General features: G+C 32.2%; 1 long non-coding RNA gene and 1 other non-coding gene across 2 annotated transcripts; both read right to left on the bottom strand.

The window, feature by feature from the left end:
• Positions 1 to 342: 342 nt before the first annotated feature.
• On the bottom strand, positions 343 to 10,551 carry LOC125371035. The gene is made up of 3 exons (XR_007217203.1): positions 10,400 to 10,551; positions 675 to 825; positions 343 to 585 (listed from the first exon to the last, which is right to left on the bottom strand). It is a non-coding gene; the product is annotated as an uncharacterized LOC125371035 (long non-coding RNA).
• LOC112535656 lies at positions 3,942 to 4,047 on the bottom strand. Its single transcript, XR_003079742.1, has one exon. It is a non-coding gene; the product is annotated as a small nucleolar RNA R71 (small nucleolar RNA).
• Positions 10,552 to 16,206: the final 5,655 nt, after the last annotated feature.

Below are 16,206 nucleotides of genomic sequence, written 5' to 3'. Positions count from 1 at the left end.
TGCGGCTGTTCCGAATAAGTAGACTAAGTACTTGAATAGAAAAATTGATATTTTAGCCTATGATCATGATTACAATTGGATGAAATTAGCACTCTTGAATTAGAAGTTTGTTAAGATTGATTTTTATTTACTTTAATATTTAGCCTTCATTATTTTCTGTTTATTTATAATTTTGGTTCAAACATTAAAAATCCTCCCATTTTTATTTAATTTTGATATACTATTCACATTGGTTCCCTTGGGATTCGACCTAGTTTCACTATTTCTATAAGTTAGTTTAGAAAAATTAGTAATTTATTTTGAAGGGCTTTGACAACCCGTTCAACATCCATCAACAAAAAGTAATAAAAAAATGATTCTAATGACATTTAAATTCATCGACCAAAAAATTACCACATTACACCAAACAAAAATGTGGCAAAAAAGTTGCTGATTCTTGATCAGCCTTGATGTTGTGATGAGTTTTCTTAATTAAACTATGAGATGATAGAGTATGTAACTCCATTAGCTTATATACTACCACCTGTAACTCTATCGGGTTGTGTGTTTGTACCATGATTCCCTTTTCTAGACCTCCCACTTCTTCTGCTACTTTGCAACCAAATTCCGTTAAACAAAACATTAATAAAAGATTATATAAAGAGTGAATAAATAATGCTATAGAAAATTCTTACCCTCATAAGTGCTCTTTTGCAAGTCCTCCAATTATGGCCTAAGCCTTGATAGTTGATGCATCTAACTTTAGATATCTCTTTCTTATACCAAAAGGTGCTCGTTCAACTTGGTCCCTTATTCTTTTTTTTTTTCCCGAGCCTGCCTGATGGTCTTTTTAAGGGCAAGGGCAAAATATCAGTTTCAAGTGCTGCATTATCTATATCAAAATCAGGTATAGGGTGCAACAAACCATTGTATACTTTTAGGTAGTTCTTCACACTAGAATACGCATCACAATACTCTTCAATCTTTCCCTGTTTGTATCTAATGGCTAGAGTTGCATGCTTACATGGCATTCCACTTATTTTCCAATATTGACAACTACTTGTCTTCACATTAAGCTTCACAGTAAATTTGGCTTTTCCATCTTTAAGTTCAAATTCATTGTTTCTTCTAAGTAAAAGAGTGCACCTCATACTTTCTCTTATAATCTTATTCAAAATGATTATAGCATCAGGTGTTAAAATACCTTTCCATGTGTAAGCTTTTACATATTTATTGTATATTCATACCATACACTTTTACCTAAGTACGTCTATTAACTTCACAAATGGAAAATATCTAATTTTCCTATCCTAGAGTTAAAGGACTTTGTCGTGTTGTTAGTGATATAATCACTCTTGGCTTCATCTCTAAAATTGTGCCTAGCCCACTAACTTAGATGTACCTTTAAAAGACAATCAAAATCCTTACCTCCATTAGCTTTCTTAATTTCTTTCATTACTGTCTAAAATTCAAAGCCATGTGTTGCTCTTGTAGCCATTCAGTATTCTTTTTGTACTCGTGAACCTAGAAACTTTTTCTTAAAGTTTCTAGAAATATACTGGCAACAAAATCTATGAATTACTCTAGGGAACCAAGCATCAATTACATCTTGCTATAAAAAACACATAAATCAGTTAAGTTATAAAATATTAAATAATTATGAAGAAACAAAAGAAGTCATACCTTTTGCCTACCTGACATAAAAGTCAATTGCCTATCTTTATTGCCTCTTCCTAAGTATTGGTTCAAGCAATCCATAAAAATATCCAACTAGCTTTGTGCTCATTCTCCACAACTACTATTATTAAAGGTATAACTCCTTTATTCCCATCAAATGAAACAACTGTTATGTGTAATTTTATACATGTCTTTGAATTGAATTTTAATGAATTTTGAATAAATAGTTATATTAATTAGGAGGAATTTAAGTTTAATTAGGAGTTTATTTAAGTTATACTATTATTCTATTTACTTCTGGTTTATTTAGAAATTTATATTTGATTTTGATAAGTTTTTTTTCTTTTTGTAGGAAAGATTAGAAAATAATCTTGAATGATTATGAAAAGCTATGTCATTGCTTAACACGGGCGTAATTGTGCCTATGTTGTACACTGGAAGAAGAATTAGGAAGCATGGGTTGACACAAGGTCGTGCTAGAACCCGTGTCTACCATTAGGTTCTGAAGAGCATGACGCACGGGTATCACACGGGCGTGCTCCAAACCGTGCTTGCTTCTGCTCATTTCAAAGAAGTTCTGAAAGTTCAGCATGACATGACACATGGGCGTGTTCCAAGCCGTGCCGAAAGGCGAAGGATGTGACATGGCCGTGTGCCAAGTCGTGTCGAATAAAAGAGAGTTTTCATTTATAAAATTGGAATGGAATAGAAAAGCGTCCATTGTCTAATGGATAGGACAGAGGTCTTCTAAACCTTTGGTATAAGTTCAAATCCTATCTCGAAAATTTAGGGCACAATAGGATTTTCTTTGAGTCTTGGCTATAAAAGGATGGACAAGTAGCTATTTTAAAGGAAAACTATCATATATAAAAAGCTTTTAGAGACTCATTCAAGGAGATCAAGAAGATTTGTGCAAAGATTCAAGATTTTAAATTATCTATTTCTTTTGCTTCTTTGATTTCCTTAATAATGTTTATGTGTATTGCCGCAATCATGCATGGCTAAACTCTTCTTAGTGTTTGGATTTGAGTAGCTAGTCTATTACTTGTTTAGATCTTTATTTCCTTTCAATGAATTAATTTTTAGTTAATTTATTAGTTGCTTTTACTTGATCTTGTATTTGATTTTAGGCCTAATTGAATACATGTATTTGGATAAATTAGGGTCAACGAATTTTGCAAGATTTATCAGCTCATAGACTTATAAGACTTAGGAACCTCGGTCATGAAAGTGGACAAATTCTTCGGGGAGTAATAAATTGCTAAGGAACTTAATGAACCCTAGTCAATTGACCTCACCATGAAAATAGGCTGTAATTGACTTTGGTATTCTTAGATGAGCTCGAGAGAGACTCTAAGTAATTTGAGTGATTTACTCTTGACTAAAGGTAACGATTTGAATTGTGAAAAGATCATATAATGTGAGCAATAGCTAGTGAAATAAATCTGGGCTTTAGATTTAATTATTAGATTTTTAACAGAAATTATTATTAGCTTTATGCTCTCTTATTTATTAGTATTTATTCAATTATAATTGTTCAATTTTATTAGATAGTGTAAATACAATTAAGACTGGTACTTAGTATCAATCTCCTTGGAGAAACGATACTTATATTCACTCTTTACTACTTATTGCAATCCATGCCCTTGTGGAATTTGCCTAACAAGTTTTTGGTGCCATTGCTGGGGAGATCAACAATACTAATATTAGTGTACTTTTTATTTCTGCTAGACTAACGTCCTTATTTCTATTTTATTTAATTATTTTTACTTTTTTTTTTCAAGTAGTTGATTCTTGTTTATACAAACAAGATCAGAAAATCTCGAATAAGAGAGTAAATCTAGAAATCGAAAAGACTTGCAAAAAGAACCAAAAGGAGAAAAGAGAGAGAGATAGAAGAATGGCTGAACCGGCAGGATAAGGTACAACTTTAAAAGAATATGGGGTTCCAGGTCTCAAAGGAAGCCAAAATTGCATTATAAAGCCAACCATCGAAGCTAATACCTTCAAAATCAAACCTGCATATATTCAAATGGTTTCACAATATCAGTTGAGTGGACTACCATCAGAGGATCCTAATGCTCATCTAGCCTCTTTCCTCGATATTTGTAACACTTTTAAGATCAATAGAGTGAGCACAGATGCTATTCGCTTAGGTTATTTCCTTTCTCATTGAGAGATAAAGCAGAATTGTGGTTAGGATCATTGGCTCCAAATTCCATCACTTCAGGAATACACTTTCTAGAAAATTACTTACTAAGTACTACTTGCCTGAAAAGATTGCTAAATATCGGCAAGAGCTTGTTGGATTTAAGCAACAACCTCGAGGATCTCTTTATGAAGCTTGGGAAAGTTTTAAAGACTACAAAGACATTGCCCACACCATGGTATTCCAGACTGGCTTCTCATACAAACTTTATATCAAGGATTGTCTGAATTCTTACAAATTACCATTAATACTATTGCACAAAGCTCCTTTATAAGCAAGACACCAGAGGATGCATATGCAGTCTTAGAGCAGATGGCATCCAATAATTATCAATAGCATGGGGAGCGAAATCAGCCTGAAAAAGTAGCAGGAGTGTATGAGGTTGATAGCCTCAGCATGGTAAATGCTAAGTTAGATTTCCTAATTAAGAAATTAGAAAGGTTGGATTTCACAAGTTATCCATCACAGGTGCTATCTTGTGAAGTGTGTGGAGGAGGACACTCTACTACATAATGTCAACATGGTGATTCTTATTCCCAAGGCTGCTCAATTGAATAACTTAATACCTTGAATAATTTTAATGGCAGACCTCAAGGGAATCCATACTCCAACACATATAACCCTAGGTGGAGGAACCACCCGAACTTCTCATGGTAAAGTTAAAAAGGAAATTCTAATCCCAATGCTAATCAAGGATATAAAGCACCACCTTCATTGGGTTTTCAGCTAAAGAATTCCTACCCTTAATCCAAACCCAAGAAAAATGTCAAGATGATGATGGAGAACCTCATCTAATCCTAAAATAAGGCAATGCAAGCATGTCAAGCAAGTCTAAAGCAACAAGAAGAAAGGTTGTAATAATTGGCCATACATAATAAGATGCTAGAACACCAAATAGCATAACAAGAAAGTTTCTTAAATTTTTGTCAAATAGGCCATCTACCTTGCCAACCTTAAAATCCTAGAGAGTATGCAAAGGCTGTAACTTTAAGGAGTGAAAAGTAATTACCTAAAGTTGAGCACAAGATTAAACAACCAAGAGAAGAGGCAAAATAGATGCAAACTGAAAGTGATAATGCTAAAGAGTGATCAGCGTGAGCGCAAGGAAGCCAAGACTCTTCAACTGCCATTCCCTTAAAGGATCAACATTGGAACACTTGACAAGCAATTTCAGAAGGTTTGAAGTATATTAACTATTAGACATCACCATTCCCTTTTTGGAGGTGGTCACTCAAATGCCAAAGTATGCCAAATGCCTCAAGGACATCATATCTAATAAAAGAAAATGGGATGATCATGAGACCATACCAATGAATGAGGAATGTAGTGCTGTTATTAGAAATAAGCTTCCTCCAAAGCTTAAGGATCCAATGAGTATCACTATACCTTATGTATTTGGTAAATTATCTATTGGTCAAGTACTTTATGATTTAAGAGCTAGGGTAACTTTAATGCCTTTATCTTTGTGCAGGAAATTAAATATTAGAAAACCCAAACCCACCAATATTTCCTTATAATTAGCCGATAGATCCATAGTCTATCCCGAAGGAATTTTAGAGGATGTACCTGTCAAAGTTGGGATATTCTATATGCCTTGTGACTTTGTGGTTCTAGAGATGGAAGAAGACCTTCAAACTCCTATAACTCTAGAACGACCTTTCCCTACTATAGCTGGAGCAATAATTGATATAGAAAGAGATAAGATCAAGCTTGAAGTTGGGGAAGAAACAATAGAGTTTGACGTCTTCAAAATGGCAAAGCAAACCGTAGCAATATGGTCGTGCTTTAGAGTGCATGTGAGAGAGAGTTGTCTAGAAGGAGTATTCAAGCAACAACTCACTAGTGATCTACTTGAAGCATGTTTACTTCATGATGCAAAAGAAGATGACATCGATCTAGATGTGAGAGCTCAACGACTTCTCCAACTAAATGAACTTGAAGAGCTTAGGATGATGCTTATGAAAATGCAAAGATCTACAAAGAAAGAAGTAAGAATTCATATGATAAGCATCTACAAAAGAAAGAGCTTAAAGAAGAATATTTAGTGCTTTTGTTAAATCTCAGACTTGAGGTTTTTCTAGGCAAACTCAAGTTAAAATGGTTTGGGCCCTTTAGAATTAAGCAAATTTTTTTCGCATGGAGTTGTTAACCTTTGGAACAAGGCAAATGAAACATTCAAAATCAATAGACAATGTCTTAAGCTCTTTCACACAGGGTAGTATAGCTTAAATAGTGTCTCTTGCATACTCAAATATCTCGATTGAGATCATAGCGGTTCGGTCAAGCTAATGACCTTAAATTAACGCTAATTGGGAGATAATCCAATGATTTTGTGCTCTAGTTTTCATTTTTTTGCTTTTATATTATACTCATTTTATTTAGCTTAATTTTCTTTTATTTTCAACATAAGATTATCATACATGAAGAGGATCGTTGAAAAAGAAAATAAATGTTGATTAGAAGGTAGACGTTGCTACAAACACAACCATGTTGTTGGTCGTGCTCAAGTTTGCATACTTGTTATTGTATGCATTTTCTGCACACATGCCTATGTGTCATTTCGTTTTCTTTATATTTAAAATCCAGTACCACATACGGGTAGACACACGACTTTGAACATGGCCGTGCCTATCTGAATCAGGTTAAAACTCGATTTTCAGATTGATGCACTGGTAACCACACGGCTTTGCAAATGGCAGTGTTCTCTCATATTGGCTTTCAAGCCAAAATCCACGAGTTGCGCATGCCTGTGTAATCCTCAATCCTTCGACACGGGCAAAGACATGGGCAACAACACGGCCATGTAACAACATTCATCATTTTTCGTATTTTGCTTCTTTTTCTTTTCTTTTCATTCTCCCTTTTACACCTTTTCACCCTTTTTCCTTTAATTCTCCCTTCTATAGAGAAGAGACTGCTCTTGATGATTGATTAGTTTTATACTTTCAGATATTTACCTTTGTTTTGGATATTTTTCTATGTTATTTTTATGTGTTTCTTAGCACTTAGATTTATGTTAATGTTTATGTTTCAATTATTTAATATTTTATGTCTTTTTTTGTTTCTTTTTATGTTATGTTTGCTATCTTTTTCTTTTGATTATCTTATGTTTAAAAGGTGATACACATTATATTCCAATGCAATAAATTCAAGGCAGTACTTCCTTTCACCTTTATCTTAAGTTATTTTTCTTATTTTCTTTATGTTTCTTTTTTTTATTTTATTTATATTTTTCTTTATTCTTTTTCTTATTTCAGTCATTGAGGACAATGCCTAAGATAGTATGGGGAAAGATTATATATTTTGCATCATGAATGTTCAATGCATTTAGGGATTAGGTGTGGGGTGGTTTCATTTTGTATATTATTTCCATTTTGCATATTGTTAAATTTTTATTAATTTTCAACTTATTTTCCCATATTTATTATAATGCTTATCCTTGAAATCCTTGTTTTTATTCTCTATGCAAATTACAGCTCAATTATGATTAGAGAGCAATGATGTATAAGTATGCATTTTTTATTTAATCATCGAATTGCTGAATGGTTAATTATTTAAGATAGTTGAACATGGCCTTCATGTGTGAATAATTTAGTCCTTATGATTTAAGCTTAGCTTGGATATTGAAGTTGAGCTTGATATAGGGAGAAAATGCGTCTCATTTTTAATTCTTTAAAAGTATGATTAACAATATCCCTCTTTTCTTAGAGCAATATTAAAGTATTTAAATTTTTTTACTCTAAATCTACTCCAATGCTCTAATTAGAGTATGAGTATCCAAAGGGTCCTTTTGGTGGTAGCCACGCTTAGTAGTGCGAGAATAGTAGGAGAATACTAAGAATAGGAAGTTTTGAGAGATAAAAAGGATGAGATGGAGTATAAAACATACTCCTCAAAGCAATAAAAAAAGAGAACATTGTGAAATGAAGCTTAAAGCGCATTCCTAACCAATTTTTTCTAAAGTAATCTTTTATGCTCTTCTCCTAGCGTTTTGTTCATTGAATTTCAATGAGTTAAATGCTTAGATTGTGATTAGAAAATTATTCATATATTATGTACTTTTGTCCATTTATCTTTTTTAATAAATATTTCTCAGTTTCGGTATTGTTAACTTGCACTGCTTAGGGCATTATAACTTTTTTTTTTTTTTTTATTATAGTTGAGCTAGTTTCTAAGGTGTTAGATTTGATTATTACTTGAGGACAAGCTCTAGTGTTGGGAGATTTTTTATGTATAATTTTATACATATCTTTAAGTTCAATTTAATGACTTTTAAATAAATAGTTATATTAATTAGGAAGAAAAATTTAGGTTTAATTAGGAGTTTATTTAAGTTACACCATTATTCTAGTATTTTATTTACTTTTGGTTTATTTAGGAATTTGTATTTGATTTTGATACGTTTTTTTTTTCTTTCTATAGGAAAGATTAGAAAGAAATCCTAAATGATCATGAAAAGCTATGTCATTACTTAAAATGGTAGCCAAATAGCTATTTTAAAGGAGAACCATCATAGATATACAGCTTTTGAAAACTCATTCAAGGAGATCAAGAAGATTTGTGTAAAGATTCAAGAGTTTGAATCTTCAATTTCTTTTTCTTCTTTGATTTCTTAATAATGTTTATGTGTATTGCCGCAATCATTCATGGCTAAACTCTTTTTAGGGCTTGAATTTACGTAGCTAGTTTAGTACTTGTTTGTATCTTTTTTCCTTTCTCAATGAATTAATTTTCAGTCAATTTTATGAGTTGCTTTTACTTGATTTTGTATTTGATTTTAGGCCTGACTAAATACATTTATATGGGTAAATTAGAGTTAACGAGAGTTGCATGATTTATTAGCTCATAGACTTATAAGACTTATGAACCTCGATCACGAAAGTAGAAGAATCCTTCGGGGAGTAATAAATTGTAAGGAACTAAATGAGTCCTATTCAATTTATGTGACCATCAAAATATATTGTAATTGACTTTGGTATTCTTGTATGAGCTCGAAAGATACTCTAAGTAATTTGAGTGATTTACCATTGACTAAAGGTAATGATTTGAATTATGAAAAGATCATGTGATACAAGTAATAGCTAGTGAAACAAAGTTGAGATGTAGATTTAATTATTGGATTTTAAATCATGAATGTTTTATGGTTTGGAAGTTCAGAAGCATGGATCCTCCATTGACAGTTTTCACCTAAGATATAATTGTCACTCTATCTACATCATTCTTTGTCTCTTTAAGAGCATACCCTCCTTTTACTATGTAGACTCTTAAGGCATTCCTAAAATCCTACAGACTAACAAATGTATGGCCTACTTTAAAACTATATTCACCATCACTAGTACTATTAAAAGGATTAGAGTTCATAGGTTTAAAAGTATGCTTCCTTCTCCTTTTCCTTTCTCTAGTCCTACCTATCCCATCTTCACTTTTGGATGAAGAAATTCCAGTACTCACATTTGACCCCATATCTCTAGGGCCATCATTATTATTCATTATGCTAAACTTATATTCTTCAAACATTTCTCCATTCACTTCATTTTAAGAGCTACTACTATTCTCTTCATCACCAATCTCATCCATCAAATCAGGATCATCATTATTATAAAAGGCACACTCTCGAATAGTGATGACAATATCTTGAACTTCGTTCCTTTTCCTCTTATTTATTTTTTATAGCTTGTTGACCTTTTCCTTTTCTTGTAAGACCTCTTCCTTTCCCCTTTTGTAATTCTACCTCTACCTCTAAGATGGGTACTATTATCTCTCATGCTTTCAAAATTTTCGCTTATAGGATTTTCAGTAAGTGATATTATTGCTTTAGGGAATATTATTTAGGAGTTTCAAGTTTTATTACTAGTCCATGTATTTTAGGTTTTGCTATAAATTGTTGAGGTATTTCAAGTTCTGGTATGGTTGGTTCAGGTATTTCAGGTTCTTTTGTAGTTGGTTCATCTATTTCAGGTTCTAGTATAATTGGTTTAGGCATTTCAGTTCAGGTACTTAAATTTCTAGTATAGTTGGTTCTGGTGTCTTAGGTCTTACAGGTGGATGAATATGAGTTCTACTCATAACTGGTTCATTGATAATGGCTTCAAGAGGTGTTGCATACCTCTCATACACCCTAATAGTGATTACAAGGTTGTTCTTGTATTATCTAATAAAAACTATCCCATTATCCACTACACAATATGTAAAGTCACTTTTTACAATGAATCTCTTAAAGACATTATCAGTAGTAACCTCTTAATCTTGAAATTCAACTTACAACTTGTAGAGTTTTGCATATTTCTTATGTATAAAACAAAAACAAATTAAAATCCCAATTTATTTTAAAAAGTCCTAGTTTTAATCAATTAAAAATTAAAATCCTAAAATCTCTTAAAAAACTCTAATCTTAATCAATCACAGTTGAAATCTCACCTACATTTGAAACCTTAACTCCAATTTTAAAATTACCCTAACAAATGAACAAAGCACAACAAATGTCATAATGCACAAATACACATTAAACACATGATGAACATAATTCTTCCGTACCTTTCTTGCTTCTTTGGAACCCACATGTTGCACTTTCTTAGAACGCACCATATCTTTGAGAATCAATTCAAAGATATGAGAAATAATATGTGCTTTTATTTTAAGTGATATTCATATCTCTGAAATAGTGCGGGGAAGAGAGAGAAAGATAGAGGAGAGTTAGGTTTTATTTTAGGATATTTCGTTTCTAAAATAAAAAAGGGTGCCAAGGTTAAATTTGTCTTTTCAATCCTTTTTAATGGATACTAAGGAAATATTGGATGGAAGGGGCTTCTAATATATTATTACAAAATACGAAAATGATTTAGTATAATCTCTAAAGGTGAAGTCTTCACTGGTATAATATGGCAAACCTCAGGGGAACCCAAAGTAATTACTCCTTTCTTTCATTAACGGTAGTTATATTTAAGCTAATATGGTACATTATTGGACCTATTACTAAGCTAGAATATTATATAATAAGTGTCAGCACTCCTTTTTTGAATCTAGATATCGAGAAAAGAATGGAAGCCCTATCATGAAAGTTACTGGCTTCTTGGGTCTCGAGAGGTGAAGGACAGGCAAATCCGAAGCCAGCGTCGAGGTTAATCTAGTTGGAATTATCTTTTTGAAATCAATTTAGACATAGTTGTCAGAAAATATTAAATTTGAGGGTCAAAATGATAATGTTTTTATAATATCACAGATTAAACTGCAAATTTCAAAACTTCCTCTATAGAGCCGATCGACTTTATAAAGAATCGATTGGATTTTGACTCATCGACATCATTTTTTCAAACAATTTTACGTCCATATACATGTTTTAGAAAGTTTCCTTGACGATAATCATTTTTTTATCGATAATTACTTAAACTTTAAATAAATAAATAGGATATTTATCGATATTTTCAAGATTTTATCCCTTTCTATAGGATTTTCTTTAAAACCATATCTCTATAAATAGTAATAGGTGTTTAGGGTTTCTGGGGAGGAAGAAGAACTAAAAATTGGCTATGAGTAAAATCAATATAGAAGAGACATTGAGAAAGAAAGAACCAGAGAGAAAATCCAAAGAGAAAAAAGGAAAAATATTGTTGTTCTTAGTCGTCCTTGGAAGATCCAAGCCACTAAAAAAGAACTATTTTAGATAACAAACCACTCAAGAAAGATGATTTTTTGGAAACTTTTTCTAAATCATAAAGGTTTCATAAAGGCAGATCCAGCTCCAGATTCCTACTCAGTTTTGAATCAACAGCCTCATCATTGCCCGAGACTCGCAGATCTAACATCCACGGTGATAACTTGAAAGTTCCTTCCACCATACATCTGCATCAATCACAAAAATCGGTTCTTTCATTCCTCTTGTGTTACTTTTATGTTATTTATTTTAGAAACATGATTAGGATTTTAATGTTTGATAAATATGATTAGATTAGATCTTTTTATTAATATGCATAACAATAAGGTTTTGAATATGATAGAAACATGTTATATGATTAATTATTTAGATCTTTTTATTAATATGATTTATTAATTAAGCCTAAGTAAAGTATGATTCTTTTTATCTTATATTAGTTTTATAAGATTTTAGGATTTTTTAGCTTCTGTAACTTTTATTTTGTTGTTTTCTATCCGTTTTATCTCATTGTAATTAATTTTTAAACACATGTGCATATGAAAATCGGCTATAGAGTGTGAGATTGAACTGGTGAACAAAGAAAAACTGATAAAAATCTGCCCTTGGACTCTAGAGTCAATCGGCTCAATATAGAGCTAATTGGCTCTATACTGAGCCAATGGCTCTTCATGCATAGTCGATCAGTTGACCAAGCTGGATACCATTTTTTTTGTATTTTTGGCATATTTTGATGTATTTTGAGTCAATCTTGAAAACAATGAGGACCTCCAAAGATAGAAGTGATTAAAGATTGATGCTTTAAACATGTAGGTCCAATAACATGTGACTCCAAAAAGAAATTTAGAATGAGTTGAAAAATTTACATATAAAAAAGAAGCTTAAGCTCGAAGATGCTGAAAGGAGTTCAAACCTCAAGGGCAATAAGTTCATGAGTCAATATGTACTGTTTCACATACTATCTTCTGAAAAAAAAAAAAAAAGGATCCTCTGACTAGAATACTTGTACAGGCTAGTCAGACAAAAGTCAAGAAAATAAAGTGAGGAGAAAATATTCGACTAGAAAATTCAAATGGACTAGTTGATAACAAGAGTAGTATTATGTGAAACAAAAAATATACATGTTTTTACCCTTATTAAATGAAAAAGATTTGATTGGAATTTTTTTAAAATTTGCACATCAGTTTTCATTGGTTGTGTACTGCCAGAAGGATGAAAGAGAATAAGAAGCAAAATCTATGAGATCTGAATAAAAGCAAGATTAATTTATTTAGCTCTCATGTAAGAAAAACCTAAGAACTTGTAGCACTCAAGTCTCCATCAATCTTGACATCATGCACAACGAATCGGTATAGTCAAAGCCTTTCAGCATACATTTAAAGAAGTCTTGTCTCAGGGAAAGTCTTGAAAATCAGTGGAATCATCTGCAAGCATTAACAAAAGGGACTGTAAGTGCTTCAGTTCACACTTCTTAAGAAGCCAAATATGCAAAAAGAGAAAATAAAGAAAAGTATAAAGAAAAGAATCTGCTAAGTTGAAAACTCGAAAGGCGGCTTAGGCAAAAATAAAGTCTGCCAAGTTGAAAACTCCGAAAGGGCGGCTTAGGCAAAAGTTAAGACATTAGTTTACTAAGTTCAAAACTAAAAAAAACGGTTTAGGCAAAAATTAAGGCATAAGAGTGAAAAAGAAAAGAGATTTGATTGCTATCTATATGAAATTATAGCAAAGCCAGCTGTCATTGCACAAGTATCATTACAGCCCCAAGCAAAATTACTCAGTCCTGGCATGCTTGAGTTATCTCTAGAACCATGCTTCCTGCGGTCATCATGAATATTATGTCTCTAATATGCATCATTGTCTCGATCTTTTTTATAGGCTCCATGCCATGTGCCGATGAGCAAGTGATTAAACTCTTCAAGTGTTGATATTGTGGGTACCAGAATGCCTCTGTCCAAACTGAATGATGATTTCTAGAAATACACTAATGTCATACATAACATGAATATCATGCACCCTCATTACTTTTTGCTTAATGTAACCCTTTGTACACTTGTATATGTACCACTAACCTATAACAGGAAAATGAATAAAAATTTAATGAATAAGAACCTCACTGCAAGAAGTGTTGATCTACACTCAGTTTACTTTCTAAAGCGGAAGCTCATAAGTTTACATCCTGAAGTGGAAGATGATTAGTTCATTCCCCGAAGTGGAAAAAATCAGTTTACTTCCCAAAGCGGAATATTATCAAATATCTCGAAGTGGAAGATCACAAGCCTATTCCTAAAATTTGAGAACCAATTCAAGTTTTAAAGGACAAGTGTACTTCTCGAAGTAGAAGATTTGGAAATGGATGACGAATTTACTCCTCGAAGTAGAAGATCCTGAAGTGGGAAAATAACTATTTTTCATCATGAAGCAAAAGGAAGTTATCAGTTTAACACCTAGAAGTGGAGAATTTACCAAAAGTCACAACCAAAAGCAGAAATTACAACATAATTACATCCCAAAGCAGAAAATAATCAAGAAGCCAAAGGAAAGTCTTTGCAAGTACAATCAAACGGGTGTGGTTCTTAAAGCAAATGGGCGTGGTTCCTAAATAATCAGGCATAGGTCCCAAATCATTGGGCGTGGTTCCAAAAACAAATGAGTGTGGTTCCCAAACCATTAGGCGTGGATCCTAATTCCAATGGACATAGTTCTTGAAAACTAGGTGAAATTCTAAAACACACTAGCAAGTGAAGTTCTCAAATTCAAGCAGGCGAGGTCCTCAAACCCTAATGGAGTGAGATCGACAATTGCCTAGTGGAGCGAAGTCCTTAACCAAGTGGGCATGGCCCCACGTTGAATCATCAATCAAAGTTTGAGCTTACAAAGCGTGGCTTCTACAACTCACATATTCTTTTATTGTATCCTTGATGTCTAAGATTTGTCTAAATTTATTTAACGTTAATGCATGCTCATAAATTTTGACAAATCGAGGGCAGCTGCCAACATCTCTTTTCCATATCCAGATATCGAGGAAAAAAATGGAAAACCCTATATGATGGAAGTTACTACCTTCTCGGGTCTCGGGAGGTGAATGATAGGCAAATCTAAAGCTAGAGTCTTGGTTAATTCAGTTGGAATTAACCACAACCTAATTGTTAGACAAATAAAATTTAAGAGTTAAAATGATAATTTTTTTACAAAATCAAGGACTAAATTGCAAATTTCAAAACTTCCTCTATAGAGCCAATCGGCTCTATATAGAGCTAATCGGTCTATATAGAACCAATTGGATTTTGACTCCCTGACATCGTTTTTTCGGATAACTTTACGTCTAGATACAGATTCTAAAAGGTCTTTTTGATGATAATCATTGTTTTATCGATAATTACTTAAATTTTAAATAAATTAATGGGATATTTATCAATATTTCCTAGAATCTATCCCTTTCTTTAGGAGTTTCATCTATAAATTGTAAGAGGTGTTTAGGATTTCAAGAGAGGAGGAATAACTAAAAATCAGCGGTAAGTGAAATTAATATAGAAGAGATATTGAGAAAGAAAGAACAGAGAAAAAATCCAAAGAGAAAAAGAAAGAAAAACATTGTCGTTCTTAGTCGTCCTTAGAATATCCAAACCACTAGAGAAATAATCATTTTTTAGGAAACGAACTACTGAAGAAATATAATTTTAAGAGATTTTTTCTAAATTATAGAAGGTTTTGCAAAGAGAGATCCAGCTCTGGATTCATATATAGTTTTTTATTCAACTACCTCCTCATCGCTCGAGACTCGCAGATCTAACATCCACGGTGATAACCTGAAGGTTACTTCCACCATACATTTGCATCAATCACAAAAATGACTTCTTTCATTCCTCTTATATTTTCTTTTGTTATTTGTTTTAGAAACATGATTAGGATTTTGATCTTTGATAAATATGATTAGATTAGGTGTTTTTAGTAATATGCATAACAATAAGGTTTTGAATCTCATATTAAAAACTAGATCTTTTTTAAATCTGATTCTTTTGCCAATTAGGATTTTGGACTTGATTAAAAATATTTATGGGGTTAATATTTAAATCTTTTTATTAATATAATTTAGTAATTAAGCCTAAATAAAACATGATTCTTTTTATCTTCTTTTAGTTTATAAGATTTTAGAGTTTTAGTGATTTAAGATTTTTTAGCTTTTATTACTTTTATTTTATTCTTTTCTATCCATTTTATCTCATTTTACTTAATTATTAAACACATGTGCATGTGAAAATTGATTTCGGAGTATGAGATTGAACTGGTGAATAAAGAAAAACTGAGAGAAAACTACCTTTAGACTCCAAAGTCGGTCGGCTCAATATAGAGCCAATCGGCTCTTCATGCATAGTTGATCGGCTGACCAAGCTGGACACCATATGTTTTATATTTTTGGCATATTTCGATATTCTCGGCCTCTATATAGTTTTAAGTCTTTTCGATTTATCGTAGTTGTAGGCGGGTTGTAATAACTAGGATTTTTTTTCTGCTTTTTTTTCTTTACTTTTATTTATTGTAAGTTACCCAATACATGATTAAGTGACTAACTAATAAAAATGGGCCACATAGACTTAGGATTAAAAATTGATCCAACATGAATTTGATAGAATAAGCTAATCCACCTTAGTTGGGCTTAAACTTTAAAATTCAATTAGATTATGGGATTTTGGCA

This window comes from Ricinus communis, chromosome 9, assembly GCF_019578655.1.
Source record: "Ricinus communis isolate WT05 ecotype wild-type chromosome 9, ASM1957865v1, whole genome shotgun sequence".
NCBI lineage: Eukaryota > Viridiplantae > Streptophyta > Magnoliopsida > Malpighiales > Euphorbiaceae > Ricinus > Ricinus communis.
Note: the sequence above shows the minus strand (reverse complement) of the source record. Positions and strands in the feature narration are given on the sequence as shown.